Source organism: Triticum aestivum, chromosome 3D, assembly GCF_018294505.1.
Source record: "Triticum aestivum cultivar Chinese Spring chromosome 3D, IWGSC CS RefSeq v2.1, whole genome shotgun sequence".
Taxonomy (NCBI): domain Eukaryota; kingdom Viridiplantae; phylum Streptophyta; class Magnoliopsida; order Poales; family Poaceae; genus Triticum; species Triticum aestivum.
In genome coordinates this window covers 179,757,172-179,774,614 of record NC_057802.1, presented here as the reverse complement: position 1 = coordinate 179,774,614, position 17,443 = coordinate 179,757,172, and positions in this window count along the sequence as shown.

Genomic DNA, 17,443 nt, shown 5'->3' with positions numbered 1-17,443 from the left:
TTAAGGGGGCTAGGTCTGCTTCCGGCCGCGTACGCAACGTGCAGGTGTGCAATGGGCGATGGGCCCAGACCCCTGCGCGCATAGGGTTTAGACCGGCGTGCTGACCTCTCTGTTGAGCCTAGGTGGGGCTGCGACGTGTTGATCTTCCGAGGCCAGGCATGACCCCGAAAAGTGTGTCCGGCCAAATGGGATCGAGCGTGTTGGGTTATGTGGTGCACCCCTGCAGGGAAGTTCATCTATTCGAATAGCCGTGTCCCTCGGTAAAAGGACGACCAGGAGTTGTACCTTGACCTTATGACAACTAGAACCGGATACTGAATAAAATACACCCTTCCAAGTGCCAGATACAACCCGGTGATCGCTCTCTAATAGGGCGACGAGGAGGGGATCGCCGGGTAGGATTATGCTATGCGATGCTACTTGGAGGACTTCAATCTACTCTCTTCTACATGCTGCAAGATGGAGATGGCCAGAAGCGTAGTCTTCGACAGGACTAGCTATCCCCCTCTTATTCTGGCATTCTGCAGTTCAGTCCACTGATATGGCCCTTTACACATATACCCATGCATATGTAGTGTAGCTCCTTGCTTGCGAGTACTTTGGATGAGTACTCACGGTTGCTTCTCTCCCTCTTTTCCCCCTTTCCTTTCTACCTGGTTGTCGCAACCAGATGCTGGAGCCCAGGAGCCAGACGCCACCGTCGACGACGACTCCTACGACACTGGAGGTGCCTACTACTACGTGCAGGCCGCTGACGACGACCAGGAGTAGTTAGGAGGATCCCAGGCAGGAGGCCTGCGCCTCGTTCGATCTGTATCCCAGTTTGTGCTAGCCTTCTTAAGGCAAACTTGTTTAACTTATGTCTGTACTCGGATATTATTGCTTCCGCTGACTCATCTATGATCGAGCACTTGTATTCGAGCCCTCGAGGCCCCTGGCTTGTATTATGATGCTTGTATGACTTATTTATGTTTTAGAGTTGTGTTGTGATATCTTCCCGTGAGTCCCTGATCTTGGTCGTACACATTTGCGTGCATGATTAGTGTACGGTCAAATCGGGGGCGCCACAACTCCTAGCTTCTTGGTGACCAGCCTCTTGGCTGATTGTCCTAAGAATGCCTTCATATGAATAAAAAGCTCTCTGATTTCCCCGCAAAAAAATGCATGCGTGGTCCTAATTTTTTTTATCAAAGTGTCGATTGGGTCCTGATTCTTTCAAAATGCACGTCTGGGTCCTAAATCTTTTTAAGTTGTTCATTTGAGGTCCTAATTTCTTCTGACCACTGTTGACCTGCCTGCGTGGTGCTTTGACCCTGGCCACGTAGACAAGAGGTCCAACGACGGTTGGATATATATGCAAAGTGGCCATGTAATATTTCTCCTCCTCAATCCTCGCCTCCTAGGTCTTCTCCCCCACTTTCTTCTCTCTGTCAGCACAAGCTCGTCTGTGATCATGGGCCACGAGAAGAAGTCGTTCGGTGCATCCCTGACCTTGGCAACGTTGGGTCCACCGCCAGTAGTAGCTCCTCTTGCGCCGTCGCTACCATCGGGGACGCTGCCGTTGGTGCCATGCCCTCGACCCCGCACGCCTCCCAGCGCGACCAACCCGAGCCGGAGCTCGCCTCCACCGGCCGTCAGCAGCAGCTGTTGCGCCCTAGCACCGCCCAGCTCCCCCTTCCTCCCGTTCCTTCCTTCACCTCATCCTCACTCCCGGTCTCTCATATCCCTATCTCTCCCGGCGCAGGAACCACCATGGACAAACGCCCGAGCTCCCCTGTCGTTGTTGTGGATGCCGTCCACTAGAACCATTGCGTCGTCGGCCAGATCCGGTGCCCCGCAGCCGGATATGCCCATCCCCACCGCCGCAACTCTTCTCCTCCTCGGCTCTGGCGAGTCCCTTCAACCCTCCTCGCCCGTCCCCAGCGGGTGCGCGAGCGTCCCGTGGGCCACCAGCGCCTTCGCTGCCCAAGCTTGCTCCCGCGTCGCACGCAATGCATGCGCACACGCAGCGTTGACATGACAGATGATGGATTATTCCTAGCGGCGTTGGCGCCATCCTAGCGGCCGATGCTGCTGGACAACCACCGCTCATGACCTCCGCTTCTCACTGGAGCAGCGCTGCCACCGTCGCTCACCTTCGGTTTCGCCAAAGAGGGGTGGGGAAGAGGAAAGGGACCGCGACTATGAACAAATTAGTGTTCGAGGGCTTTCTTGCAAATATGCACGGCTGGTCGTTACTCCTCTTGGGCCCTTTTGTCCATGTGGCCATAGTCAAAGCACCACACAGGCAGGTCAGCTTTGGTCAGACAGATTTACGACCACAGAGGAACAACTTAAAAAGATTTAGGACCCAGACGTGCATTTTGAAAGAATTAGGACCCAGTCGACACTTTGGTGAAAAAATTAGGACCGTTGATACGTCTCCAACGTATATATAATTTATGAAGTATTCATGATATTATATTATCTGTTTTGGATGTTTATGGGCTTTACTAAACACTTTTATATTATTTTTGGGACTAACCTATTAACCCAGAGCCCAGTGCCAGTTTTTGTTTTTTTCCCTTGTTTCAGTGTTTCGCAGAAAAGGAATATCAAACGGAGTCCAAACGGAATGAAACCTTCGGGAGAGTTAATTTTGGAACGGAAGCAATCCAGAAGACTTGGAGTATACGTAAGGGAAGCAACGAGGAAGGCACGAGGCAGGGGGCGCGCCCACCCCCTAGTCGCGCCCTCCACCATCATGGGCCCCTCATGGCTCCCCTTACCGACTTCTTTCTCCTATATATATCCATATACCCTAGAAACATCGGGGAACAGAATAGATCGGGAGTTCCGCCGCCGCAAGCCTCTGTAGCCACCAAAAACCAATCGGGACCCTGTTCTGGCACCCTGCCGGAGGGGGGATCCCTCACCGGTGGCCATCTTCATCATCCCGGCGCTCTCCATGACAAGGAGGGAGTAGTTCACCCTCGGGGCTGAGGGTATGTACCAGTAGCTATGTGTTTGATCTCTCTCTCTCTCGTGTTCTTGAGGTGATACGATCTTGATGTATCGCGAGCTTTGCTATTATAGTTGGATCTTATGATGTTTCTCCCCCTCTACTCTCTTGTAATGGATTGAGTTTTCCCTTTGAAGTTATCTTATTGGATTGAGTCTTTAAAGATTTGAGAACACTTGATGTATGTCTTGCCGTGTTTATCTGTGGAGACAATGGGATATTCACGTGATTCACTTGATGTATGTTTTGGTGATCAACTTGCGGGTTCCGCCCATGAACCTATGCATAGGGGTTGGCACACGTTTTCGTCTTGACTCTCCGGTAGAAACTTTGGGGCACTCTTTGAAGTACTTTGTGTTGGTTTGAATAGATAAATCTGAGATTGTGTGATGCATATCGTATAATCATACCCACGGATACTTGAGGTGACATTGAAGTATCTAGGTGACATTAGGGTTTTTGTTGATTTGTGTCTTAAGGTGTTATTCTAGTACGAACTCTATGATAGATCGAATGGAAAGAATAGCTTTGTGTTATTTTACTACGGACTCTTGAATAGATCGATCCGAAAGAATAACTTTGAGGTGGTTTCGTACCCTACCATAATCTCTTCGTTTGTTCTCCGCTATTAGTTACTTTGGAGTGACTCTTTGTTGCATGTTGAGGGATAGTTATATGATCCAATTATGTTATTATTGTTGAGAGAACTTGCACTAGTGAAAGTATGAACCCTAGGCCTTGTTTCCTAGCATTGCAATACCGTTTGTGCTCACTTTTATCATTAGTTACCTTGCTGTTTTTATATTTTCAGATTACAAAAACCTATATCTACCATCCATATTGCACTTGTATCACCAGCTCTTCGCCGAACTAGTGCACCTATACAATTTACCATTGTATTGGGTGTGTTGGGGACACAAGAGACTCTTTGTTATTTGGTTGCAGGGTTGTTTGAGAGAGACCATCTTCATCCTACGCCTCCCACGGATTGATAAACCTTAGGTCATCCACTTGAGGGAAATTTGCTACTATCCTACAAACCTCTGCACTTGGAGGCCCAACTGTTAGAAATATGCCCTAGAGGCAATAATAAATTGGTTATTATTATATTTCCTTGTTCATTATAATCGTTTATTATCCATGCTAAAATTGTATTGATAGGAAACTCAGATACATGTGTGGATACATAGACAACACCATGTCCCTAGTAAGCCTCTAGTTGACTAGCTCGTTGATCAATAGATGGTTACGGTTTCCTGACCATGGACATTGGATGTCGTTGATAACGGGATCACATCATTAGGAGAATGATGTGATGGACAAGACCCAATCCTAAGCCTAGCACAAGATCGTGTAGTTCGTTTGCTAAGAGCTTTTCTAATGTCAAGTATCATTTCCTTAGACCATGAGATTGTGCAACTCCCGGATACTGTAGGAATGCTTTGGGTGTACCAAACGCCACAACGTAACTGGGTGGCTATAAAGGTGCACTACAGGTATCTCCGAAAGTGTCTGTTGGGTTGGCACGAATCGAGACTGGGATTTGTCACTCCGTGTAAACGGAGAGGTATCTCTGGGCCCACTCGGTAGGACATCATCATAATGTGCACAATGTGACCAAGGAGTTGATCACGGGATGATGTGTTACGGAACGAGTAAAGAGACTTGCCGGTAACGAGATTGAACAAGGTATCGGGATACCGACGATCGAATCTCGGGCAAGTAACATACCGATTGACAAAGGGAATTGTATACGGGATTGATTGAAATCCTTGACATCGTGGTTCATCCGATGAGATCATCGTGGAACATGTGGGAGCCAACATGGGTATCCAGATCCCGCTGTTGGTTATTGGCCGGAGAACATCTCGGCCATGTCTGCATGGTTCCCGAACCCGTAGGGTCTACACACTTAAGGTTCGATGACGCTAGGGTTATAGGGAATAGATATACATGGTTACCGAATGTTGTTCGGAGTCCCGGATGAGATCCCGGACGTCACGAGGAGTTCCGGAATGGTCCGGAGGTAAAGATTTATATATGGGAAGTCCTGCTTTGGTCACCGAAAAAGTTTCGGGTGCTATCGGTAACGTACCGGGACCACCGGGAGGGTCCCGGGGGTCCACCAGGTGGGGCTACCGGCCCCAGAGGGCTGCGTGGGCCAAGTGTGGGAGGGGACCAGCCCCAGGTGAGCTGGTGCGCCCCCCCCCCCACCAAGGCCCAAGGCGAAGAGAGAAGAAAAGAAAGGGGAAACCCTAGGCTCAGATGGGCCTAAGGCCCACCTAGTGGTGCGCCCCCCCCCTCTCCCCCCTTGGCCGCCCCTCCAAGTCCCATCTAGGGCTGGCCGCCACCCCTAGAGGTGGAAACCTAGGTGGGGGCGCAGCCCCTCCCTTTCCCCTATATATAGTGGGGGTTTGGGGCTGCCATAGACACGAGAACATCTCCCTCATGGTGCAGCCCTACCCCTCTCCCTCTTCGTCTCTTGCGGTGCTTGGCGAAGCCCTGCTGGAGTGCCATGCTCCTCCACCACCACCACGCCGTTGTGCTGCTGCTGGACGGAGTCTTCCCCAACCTCTCCCTCTCTCCTTGCTGGATCAAGGCGTGGGAGACGTCACCGGGCTGCACGTGTGTTGAACGCGGAGGCGCCGTGGTTCTGCGCTTGGATCGGAATCAACCGCGATCTGAATCGCTATGAGTACGACTCCTTCATCCGCGTTCTTGCAACGCTTCCGCTTAGCAATCTACAATGGTATGTAGATGCACTCCCCTTCCCCTCGGTGCTAGATTACTCCATAGATTGATCTTGGTGATGCGTAGAAAATTTTGAATTTCTGCTACGTAACCCAACAGTGGCATCATGAGCTAGGTCTATGCATAGTTTCTATGCACGAGTAGAACACAAAGTAGTTGTGGGCGTCGATTTTGTCAATTTACTTGCTGTTAGTAGTCTTATCTTGATTCGGCGGCATCGTGGGATGAAGCGGCCCGGACCGACCTTACACGTACACTTACGTGAGACAGGTTCCACCGACTGACATGCACTAGTTGTATAAGGTGGCTAGCGGGTGTCTGTCTCTCCCACTTTAGTCGGATCGGATTCGATCAAAAGGGTCCTTATGAAGGGTAAATAGAAATTGGCATATCACGTTGTGGCTTTTGCGTAGGTAAGAAACGTTCTTGCTAGAAACCCATAGCAGCCACGTAAAACATGCAACAACAATTAGAGGACGTCTAACTTGTTTTTGCAGGGTATGCTATGTGATGTGATATGGCCAAAAGGATGTGATGAATGATATATGTGATGTATGAGATTGATCATGTTCTTGTAATAGGAATCACGACTTGCATGTTGATGAGTATGACAACCGGCAGGAGCCATAGGAGTTGTCTTAATTTATTGTATGACCTGCGTGTCAATGAAAACGCCATGTAATTACTTTACTTTATTGCTAACCGTTAGCCATAGTAGTAGAAGTAATAGTTGGCAAGACAACTTCATGAAGACACGATGATGGAGATCATGATGATGGAGATCATGGTGTCATGCCGGTGACGAAGATAATCATGTCGCGCCTCAAAGATGGAGATCAAAGGCGCAAGATGATATTGGCCATATCATGTCACTTTATGATTTGCATGTGATGTTTGTCATGTTTACATCTTATTTGCTTAGAACGACGGTAGCATAAATAAGATGATCCCTCACTAAAATTTCAAGAGACGTGTTCCCCCTAACTGTGCACCGTTGCGAAGGTTCGTTGTTTCGAAGCACCACGTGATGATCGGGTGTGATAGATTCTAACGTTCGCATACAACGGGTGTTGACGAGCCTAGCATGTACAGACATGGCCTCGGAACACATGCGAAACACTTAGGTTGACTTGACGAGCCTAGCATGTACAGACATGGCCTCGGAACACAAGAGATCGAAAGGTCGAACATGAGTCGTATAGTAGATGCGATCAACATGGAGATGTTCACCGATGATTACTAGTCCGTCTCACGTGATGATCGGACACGGCCTAGTTTGACTCGGATCATGTATCACTTAGGTGACTAGAGGGATGTCTATCTGAGTGGGAGTTCATTAAATAATCTGATGAACTTAATTATCATGAACATAGTCAAAAGGTCTTTGCAAATTATGTCATAGCTTACGCTTTAGTTCTACTGTTTAAGATATGTTCCTAGAGAAATTTAGTTGAAAGTTGATAGTAGCAATTATGCGGACTGGGTCCGTAAACTGAGGATTGTCCTCATTGCTGCACAGAAGGCTTATGTCCTTAATGCACCGCTCAGTGTGCTGAACCTCAGCGTCGTCTGTATATGTTGCGAAACATCTGGCATACTCGTTTTGATGACTACGTGATAGTTCAGTGCGTAATGCTAACGGTTTAGAATTGTGGCACCAAAGACGTTTTGAAACGTCACAGAACATCTGAGATGTTCCGAAGACTGAAATTGGGATTTCAGACTAGTGCCCACGTCAAGAGGTATGAGACCCCTGACAAGTTTCTTAAGCTTGCAAACTAAGGGAGAAAAGCTCAATCGTTGAGCATGTGCCCAGATTGTCTGAGTACCACAATCGCTTGAATCGAGTGGGAGTTAATCTTCCATATGAGATAGTGATGGTTCTCCATAGTCACTGCCACCAAGCTATTAGAGCTTCGTGATGAACTATAACATATCTGGGATAGATATGATGATCCTTGAGCTATTCGCGATGTTAGACACCGCGAAAGTAGAAATCAAATAGGAGCATCAATTGTTGATGGTTAGTAAAACCACTAGCTTCAAGAAGGGCAAGGGCAAAAGGGATCTTCATGAAACAGCAAATCATTTGCTGCTCTAGTGAAGAATCCCAAGGTTGAACCCAAACCCGAGACTAAGTGCTTCTGTAATGAGGGGAACGGTCATTGAAGCAGAACTACCCTAGATACTTGGTAGATGAGAAGGCAGGCAAGGTCGACAGAAGTATATTGGATATACATTATATGAATGTGTACTTTACTAGTACTCCTAGCAGCACCAGGGTATTAGATACCGGTTCGGTTGCTAAGTGTTAGTAACTCGAAATAAAAGCTGCGGAATAAACGGAGACTAGCTAAAGGTGAGATGACGATATGTGTTGGAAGTGTTTCCAAGGTTGATATGATCAAGCATCGCATGCTCCCTCTACCATCGAGATTGGTGTTAAACCTAAATAATTGTTATTTGGTGTTTGCGTTGAGCATAAACATGATTGGATTATGTTTATCGCAATACGGTTATTCATTTAAGGAGAATAATGGTTACTCTGTTTATTTGAATAATACCTTCAATGGTCTTGCACCTAAAATGAATCTCGATCGCAGTGATACACATGTTCGTGCCAAAAGATATAAAATAGTAATGATAGTACCACATACTTGTGGCACTGCCAATTGAGTCATATTGGTATAGAACGCATGAAGAAGCTCCATGTAGATGGATCTTTGGACTCACTCGTTTTTGAAAAGATTGAGACATGTGAACCATGTCTATTGATATATATGCATGAAGAAACTCCATGCAGATGGATCGTTTGGACTCACTTGATTTTGAATCACTTGAGACATGCAAATCATACCACATGGGCAAGATGACTGAAAGGCCTCGTTTTCAGTAAGATGGAACAAGAGAGCAACTTGTTGAAAGTAATACATTTGATGTGTGCAGTCCAATGAGTGCTGAGGCACGCAGTGGATATCGTTATGTTCTTACTTCACAGATGATTTGAGTAGATGCTGAGAATATTTACTTGATGAAACACAAGTCTGAATTATTGAAAGGTTCAAGTAATTTCAGAGTGAAGTTGAAGATCGTCGTGACAAGAGGATAAAATGTCTATGATATGATCATAGAGATATCTGAGTTACGAGTTTGGCACACAATTAAGACATTGTGGAAAGTGTTTCACAATTAATACCGCCTGGAACACCACAATGTGTTGGTGTGTCCGAACATCATAACTGCACCCTATTGGATATGGTGCATACCATGATGTCTCTTTGCCACTGTCGTTTATGGGTTAGGCATTAGAGACAACCGCATTCACTTTAAATAGGGCACCACGCAATTCCGTTGAGACGACACCATTTAGAGAAACCTAAGTTGTCGTTTCTTAAAAGTTTGGGGCTGCGATGCTTATGTGAAAAAGTTTCAGGCTGATAAGCTCGAACCCAAAGCGGATAAATGCATCTTCATAGAATACCCAAAACAGTTGGGTATACCTCCTGTTTCAGATTTGGAAGTAAACAGGTCCTTTCTCGAGAAAAAGTTTCCCTTGAAAGAATTGAGTGGGAGGATGGTGGAGACTTGATGAGGTTATTGAACCATAACTTCAACTAGTGTGTAGCAGGGCACAGGAAGTTGTTCGTGTGGCACCCACACCAATTGAAGTGGAAGCTTATGATAGTGATCATGAAACTTCGGATCAAGTCACTACCAAACCTCGTAGGTCGATAAGGATGCGTACTACTTCAGAGTGGTACGTGATCCTGTCTTGGAAGTCATGTTGCTAGACAACAATGAACCTACGAGCTATGGAGAAGCGATGGTGGGCCCGGATTCCAACGAATGGCTCGAGGCCATGAAATCCGAGAGAGGATCCATGTATAAAAGCAAAGTATAGACTTTGGAAGAAATACTTGATGGTCGTAAGGCTGTTGGGTGCAGATGGATTTTAAAAGGAAGACAGACAATGATGGTAAGTGACACCATTAAGCTCAGCTTGTCGTTAAGATGTTTTCCGACAGGTTCAAGGAGTTGACTACGATGAGACTTTCTCACTCGTAGCGATGCTAAGAGTCTGTTGGAATTGTATTAGCAGTTACTGCATTATTTATGAAATTTTGCAGATAGGATGTCAAAACATTGTTTCCTCGACGATTTTCTTGAGGAAAGGTTGTATGTGATACAACCAGAAGGTTTTGTCAATCCTGAAAGATGCTAACAAGTATGCAATGCTCCAGCAATCCTTCTAAGGACTGGAGTAAGCACCTCGGAGTTGGAATGTACGCTTTGATGAGATGATCAAAGATTTTGGGTTTATACAAAGTTTATGAGAAACTTGTATTTCCAAAGAAGTGAGTGGGAGCACTATAGAATTTCTGATGAGTATATGTTGTTGACATATTGTTGATCAAAGATGATGTAGAATTTCTGGAAAGCATAGAGGGTTATTTGAAAAGTGTTTTTCAATGGAAAACCTGGATTAAGCTACTTGAACATTGAGCATAAAGATCTATAAGGATAGATCAAAAACCGCTTAATAGTACTTTCAAATGAATACATACCGTGACAAGATTTTGAAGGAGTTCAAAATAGACCAGCAAAGAAGGAGTTCTTGGCTGTGTTACAAGGTGTGAGTATTGAGTAAGACTCAAGACCTGACCACAACAGAAGAGAGAGAAAGGACGAAGGTCGTCCCCTATGCTTTAGACGTAGGCTCTACAGTATGCTATGTTGTGTACCGCACATGAAGTGTGCCTTGCCATGAGTTGGTCAAGGGGTACAATGGTGATCCGGGAATGGATCACATGACAGCGGTCGAACTTATCCTTAGTATCTAGTGGACTAAGGAATTTTCTAGATTATGGAGGTGGAAAAGGAGTTCGTCGTAAAGGGTTACGTCGATGCAAACTTTGACACTAATCCGGATGACTCTGAGTAGTAAACCGGATTCGTATAGTAGAGCAGTTATTTGGAATAGCTCCAAGTAGCGCGTGGTAGCTGCATCAACAAGATGACATAGATATTTGTAAAGCACACACGAATCTGAAAGGTTCAGACCCGTTGACTAATAACCTCTCTCACAAGCGAGATATGAACAAACCCCATGGGTGTTGGATTCATTACAATCACATGGTGATGTGAACTAGATTATTGACTCTAGTAAACTCTTGAGTATTAACCACATGGCGATGTTAACTAGATTATTGACTCTAGTGCAAGTGGGAGACTGTTAGAAATATGCCCTAGAGGCAATAATAAATTGGTTATTATTATATTTCCTTGTTCATGATAATCCTTTATTATCCATGCTAAAATTGTATTGATAGGAAACTCGGATACATGTGTGGATACATAGACAACACCATGTCCCTAGTAAGCCTCTAGTTGACTAGCTCGTTGATCAATAGATGGTTACGGTTTCCTGACCATGGACATTGGATGTCGTTGATAACGGGATCACATCATTAGGAGAATGATGTGATGGACAAGACCCAATCCTAAGCCTAGCACAAGATCGTGTAGTTCGTTTGCTAAGAGCTTTTCTAATGTCAAGTATCATTTCCTTAGACCATGAGATTGTGCAACTCCTGGATATCATAGGAATGCTTTGGGTGTACCAAACGTCACAACGTAACTGGGTGGCTATAAAGGTGCACTACAGGTATCTCCGAAAGTGTCTGTTGGGTTGGCACGAATCGAGACTGGGATTTGTCACTCCGTGTAAACGGAGAGGTATCTCTGGGCCCACTCGGTAGGACATCATCATAATGTGCACAATGTGACCAAGGAGTTGATCACGGGATGATGTGTTACGGAACGAGTAAAGAGACTTGCCGGTAACGAGATTGAACAAGGTATCGGGATACCGACGATCTAATCTCGGGCAAGTAACATACCGATTGACAAAGGGAATTGTATACGGGATTGATTGAAATCCTTGACATCGTGGTTCATCCGATGAGATCATCATGGAACATGTGGGAGCCAACATGGGCATCCAGATCCCGCTATTGGTTATTGGCCGGAGAACGGCTCGGCCATGTCTGCATGGTTCCCGAACCCGTAGGGTCTACACACTTAAGGTTCGATGACGCTAGGGTTATAGGGAATAGATATATGTGGTTACCGAATGTTGTTCGGAGTCCCGAATGAGATCCCGAACGTCACGAGGAGTTCCGGAATGGTCCGGAGGTAAAGATTTATATATGGGAAGTCCTGCTTTGGTCACCGGAAAAGTTTCGGGTGTTATCGGTAACGTACCGGGACCACCGGGAGGGTCCCGGGGGTCCACCAGGTGGGGCTACCGGCCCGAGAGGTCTGCGTGGGCCAAGTGTGGGAGGGGACCAGCCCCAGGTGAGCTGGTGCGCCCCCCCAAGGCCCAAGGCGAAGAGAGAAGAAAAAAAGGGGAAACCCTAGGCTCAGATGGGCCTAAGGCCCACCTAGTGGTGCGCCCCCCCTCTCTCCCCCCTTGGCCGCCCCTCCAAGTCCCATCTAGGGCTGGCCACCACCCCTAGAGGTGGAAACCTAGGTGGGGGCGCAGCCCCTCCCTTTCCCCTATATATAGTGGGGGTTTGGGGCTGCCATAGACACGAGAACATCTCCCTCATGGTGCAGCCCTACCCCTCTCCCTCTTCGTCTCTTGCGGTGCTTGGCGAAGCCCTGCTGGAGTGCCACGCTCCTCCACCACCACCACCACGCCGTTGTGCTGCTGCTGGACGGAGTCTTCCCCAACCTCTCCCTCTCTCCTTGCTGGATCAAGGCGTGGGAGACGTCACCGGGCTGCACGTGTGTTGAACGCGGAGGCGCCGTGGTTCGGCGCTTAGATCGGAATCAACCGCGATCTGAATCGCTACGAGTACGACTCCTTCATCCGCATTCTTGCCACGCTTCCCCTTAGCGATCTACAATGGTATGTAGATGCACTCCCCTTCCCCTCGGTGCTAGATTACTCCATAGATTGATCTTGGTGATGCGTAGAAAATTTTGAATTTCTGCTACGTAACCCAACACCAACAACGTCTACAAGAAGAAGATTGCGTAGTAGACATCAAGCTCTTTTCTGGCGCCATTGCCGGGGAGGTGAGTGCTTGAAGGTATATCTTTAGATCTTGCAGTCGAATCTTTTAGTTTCTTGTTTTATTACTAGTTTAGTTTATAAAAGAAAACTACAAAAAAATGGAATTGAGTTTGTCTCATACGCTTCATCCTTTTAATATCTTTCGTGAGTATGATGGAAAGGAAAATTGTGCCAAAGTGTCAGAAGAAGAATGCATTAAAATGTTTGGCACTAAATCCTTGAATGATGAGCATGATTTGTTGTTAGTATGAACTCTTATCCATAGTACTAATGATGATTGCACTAGTCATGATGAAAATGTCTCTTATAAGCATGTTGATTTTTGTGGAGTGCGTAGAGTTTGCAAATACATACCAAAAAGGGGAGATAGATTTTGTAAGAGGCATAAGTACTTAGAAACTAGATGGTTGCAAGAAAGGCTAGATGTTTGTGCTGAAAATTTAAATTTTCTTAGCCGTACTTGTGAACTTTGCAATGAACGTGGTCATTTAACTATCCGATGCAAATTGTTTCATGATCTAATCGTTTCCAAAAATTGTGATGACTTGATTTCCCTTGCACATCATAATGAACTTAGTTTGCTTATGGGTTATGAAGAAATGAAACGTATAACTAACTATCTTCCAGTATTTTCCCGTGATAAACTTCTTGATTTTGATCTAGAGGAAATTTATATGTATTGTGCAGTGAATTGCATTGAAAATCCTTATATTGCCAATTACATAAAGAAAAGAAAGCAAATAGAAGATGAAGAGAATACTAACGAAAGGGAAGAGACTTCCCAGTATTCTCCTATTATTTCTTATGATGAATCAGGTAACGAGGAGGAGCCTTCTATTCAACCAATCTCATCAATAAGGAGCTCAAAAAAAGAGGGTTAAACCCACACATGACGTGAAGAAGAAAAAGAAAAGACGGAGGAGCAAAGGTAGAAAGGTATCCCTCTCAAATGATGTTGCTCCTATTACTCATTGTGATGATGATAATTGCTATACTATTGGTGCTATCCATACTATTAATGATGAGAGTGATTATGCTTATGATATAAAAGGCCCAAGCTTGGGGATGCTATGTTTGATGAGAATGACAAGTTTGAGAATATATTTGCTGAAATTAATGTTTGTCCCAAGCTTGGGGAGGCTATGTTTAATGAAGATGATGTTATTAGCCTCCCAAGTTTTGATATGCAAATTTGTTATGATAGCATGCCCCCTACTTATGATGATTATTGTGATGAAACTTATGCTATAAAAAGTAGTGATGATTATAATTATAAAACTTGTCATGATTATGATTACCCTTTTTCTGAACATTACTCTTTTAATGTGGAAACAATTTATAGTATTCAAGTCTCTTATGATACTCCCACTATTCCGAATGAGAAGAATTTTGCTTATGTGGAGAGTAGTAAATTTTCTATGCAAGTAGATCATGAAAAGAATGCTTTAGGTGCTGGTTATATTGTTGAATTCATTCATGATGCTACTGAAAATTATTATGAGGGAGGAACATATGCTTGTAGGAGTTGCAATAATATCAAGTTTCCTCTCTATGTGCTTAAAGTTTTAAAGTTATGCTTGTTTCACCTTCCTATGCAAGTTGATTATTGTCCCCATAAGTTGTTTGCTCAGAAAATCTCTATGCATAGGAAGTGGGATAGACTTAAATGTGCTAGTAATATTCTTCATGATGCTCTCTTTATGTTTCAATTCTTATCTCTTACGTGAGCATCATTGAAATCATCATGCCTAGCTAGGGGCGTTAAACGTTAGCGCTTGTTGGGAGGCAACCCAATTTTATTTTAGTTTCTTGCTTTTTGGTTCTATTTAGGAATAAATAATCTATCTAGCCTCTGCTTAGATGTGGTTTTATGTTTTAATTAGTGCTTGTGCCAAGTAAGACCTATAGGATCTTCTTGGATGATAGTTATTTGATATTGCTGAAAATTCCAGAAACTTTCTGTTCACGAAAACAATTGTTAAAAATCACCAGAATGTGATAAAATACTGATTCCAATTGCATCAGATCAATAATCAAATTATCTAGGTCGTCCTATTTTGGTTGAATTTTTTGAGTTCCATAAGTTTGCGTTAGTTACAGATTACTACAGACTATTCTGTTTTTGACAGATTCTGTTTTTCATGTGTTGTTTGCTTATTTTGATGAATCTATGGCTAGTAAAATAGTTTATAAACCATAGAGAAGTTGGAATACAGTAGATTTAACACCAATACAAATAAAGAATGAGTTCATTACAGTACCTTGAAGTGGTGTTTTGTTTTCTTTCGCTAATGGAGCTCACGAGATCTTCTGTTAAGTTTTGTGTTGTGAAGTTTTCAAGTTTTGGGTAAATATTCGATGGACTATGGAATAAGGAGTGGCAAGAGCCTAAGCTTGGGGATTCCCAAGTCACCCAAGGTAATATTCAAGGACAACCAAGAGCCTAAGCTTGGGGATGCCCCGGATGGCATCCCCTCTTTCGTCTTCGTTCATCGGTAACTTTACTTGGAGCTATATTTTTATTCACCACATGATATGTGTTTTGCTTGGAGCGTCATTTTATTTTCTTCAGCTTTGCTTGCTGCTTGAATAAAATACCAAGATCTGAAATTCTTAAATGAGAGAGAGTCTTCACATAGCTACATAATTATTTAACTACTCATTGATCTTCACTTATATCTTTTTGGAGTACTTTGTCATTTACTCGTGTGCTTCACTTATATCCTATGAGTAATTGGTTGAATGATTTGAATGTCATAAATCTGAAATTATATATGTTCCATATGCCTTTCCCATGGGTAGTAATGCCTTCACATATAAGAAGGAGAGGTGGTAAATTTTTTGAAGGTTAGCAAACATTGTATTGGTCACTTGAACAATTCATGAAAGAATATTGAAGGAAGAGAGATTTGTCATATAAATATACTATCTTGGACATCTTCTATGATTGTGAGCCCCATTAATTATTTTCAAACCTGAGCAAATTAGTTGAAGTTGGACAAGGAAGACAACATAATGACTTATGCTTGGGTATATTTGTATAGAAGTTATATTGTTATGGATCCTCTAACGTGTGGTGCTTGCTATTTAGAATCCTTTGCTAGCCAAAATATTTGTACTAAGCGGGAATACTGCTTGTGCATCCAAAATCCTTGAACCAAGTTCCTTCCATGAGTGTCCACCATATCTACCTATATGCGGTATTTACCTGTCGTTCCAAGTAAATTTGCATGTGCCAAACTCTAAACCTTCAAATAATAATCTGTTTTGTATGCCCGAATCGATCATGTAGTGACTAGGGGCTGTCAGTATCTTCCATGCTAGGTGGGTTATTCTCATGATGAGTGGACTCCGCTCATCATTCACGAGAAAATGGCTGGTATCTGGGATGCCCAGTCCTATGATCAAAAGATCAAAAACAAATTCACAAATAATTTAAACAAAACTCCCCCAGGAATGTTGATAGTTGGACGGCACCCATTGTTTCGGACAAGCCGTGGAGTGTGAATGTTGGTGGAGGGGTAGTAAAAAATTTACCTTTCTGCGTGGGAACCGCCTATAATGTATGTAGTATGGAAGATATTGGGAACTCTTGGTCGTTATGTTGACAATGAAAGCATACCTCTCAAAATTATTTTCATCTCTGTTTTAGCTTCGAGCTCTGGCACCTCTGCAAATCCCTGCTTCCCTCTACGAAGGGCCTATCTTTTACTTTTACACAAGAGTCAATAGTATTCCTTCTCATTCCAACCTACTCTTTAGTTGGCAAGCATCATGTGATGGAAAAATCTAAGCATATATGGCCATTCAAATATATTTGAGCATGAATTATTATTGTTGACATTACCCTTGAGGTAAAAGGTTGGGAGGCGAAACATTAAGCCCCTATCTTTCTCTGTGTTCGATGAATACTATTTGTTCAAAAAATATGCTTTGAGTGGTAGCAATCATGGAAGACTAAATGATAGTTGAGTATGTGAAGTTTGCTGAATCAAAGCTCTGACATAGACTCTTCCTGAAAATAAGATGAATTGCAATTGTTTGATGACTGAGAACATAGTTTGTTAGTTTTCAAGAAAGTTTATGATCTATACTTTAACATGTGAATAGCTTGTTACTTGATCATGAAAAGTTCTATGAGTTGAGCTACTGTTATGACATATAATGATGCTAGAAAAGGTGATTGAAATTATCATTGATCAAACTTGTGCACCTGCTAGCATTCACACTTCATAAATTATTTCTTTTATCATTTACCTACTCGAGGACGAGCAGGAATTAAGCTTGGGGATGCTGATACGTCTCCAACGTATCTATCATTTATGAAGTATTCATGCTATTATATTATTTGTTTTGGATGTTTATGGGCTTTACTAAACACTTCTATATTATTTTTGGGACTAACCTATTAACCCAGAGCCCAGTGCCAGTTTCTGTTTTCGCTTGTTTCAGTGTTTCGCAAAAAAGGAATATCAAACGGAGTCCAAACGGAATGAAACCTTCGGGAGAGTTATTTTTGGAACAGAAGCAATCCAGAAGACTTGGAGTATACGTAAGGGAAGCAACAAGGAAGGCACGAGGCAGGGGGGGCGCCCACCCCCCTGGGCGTG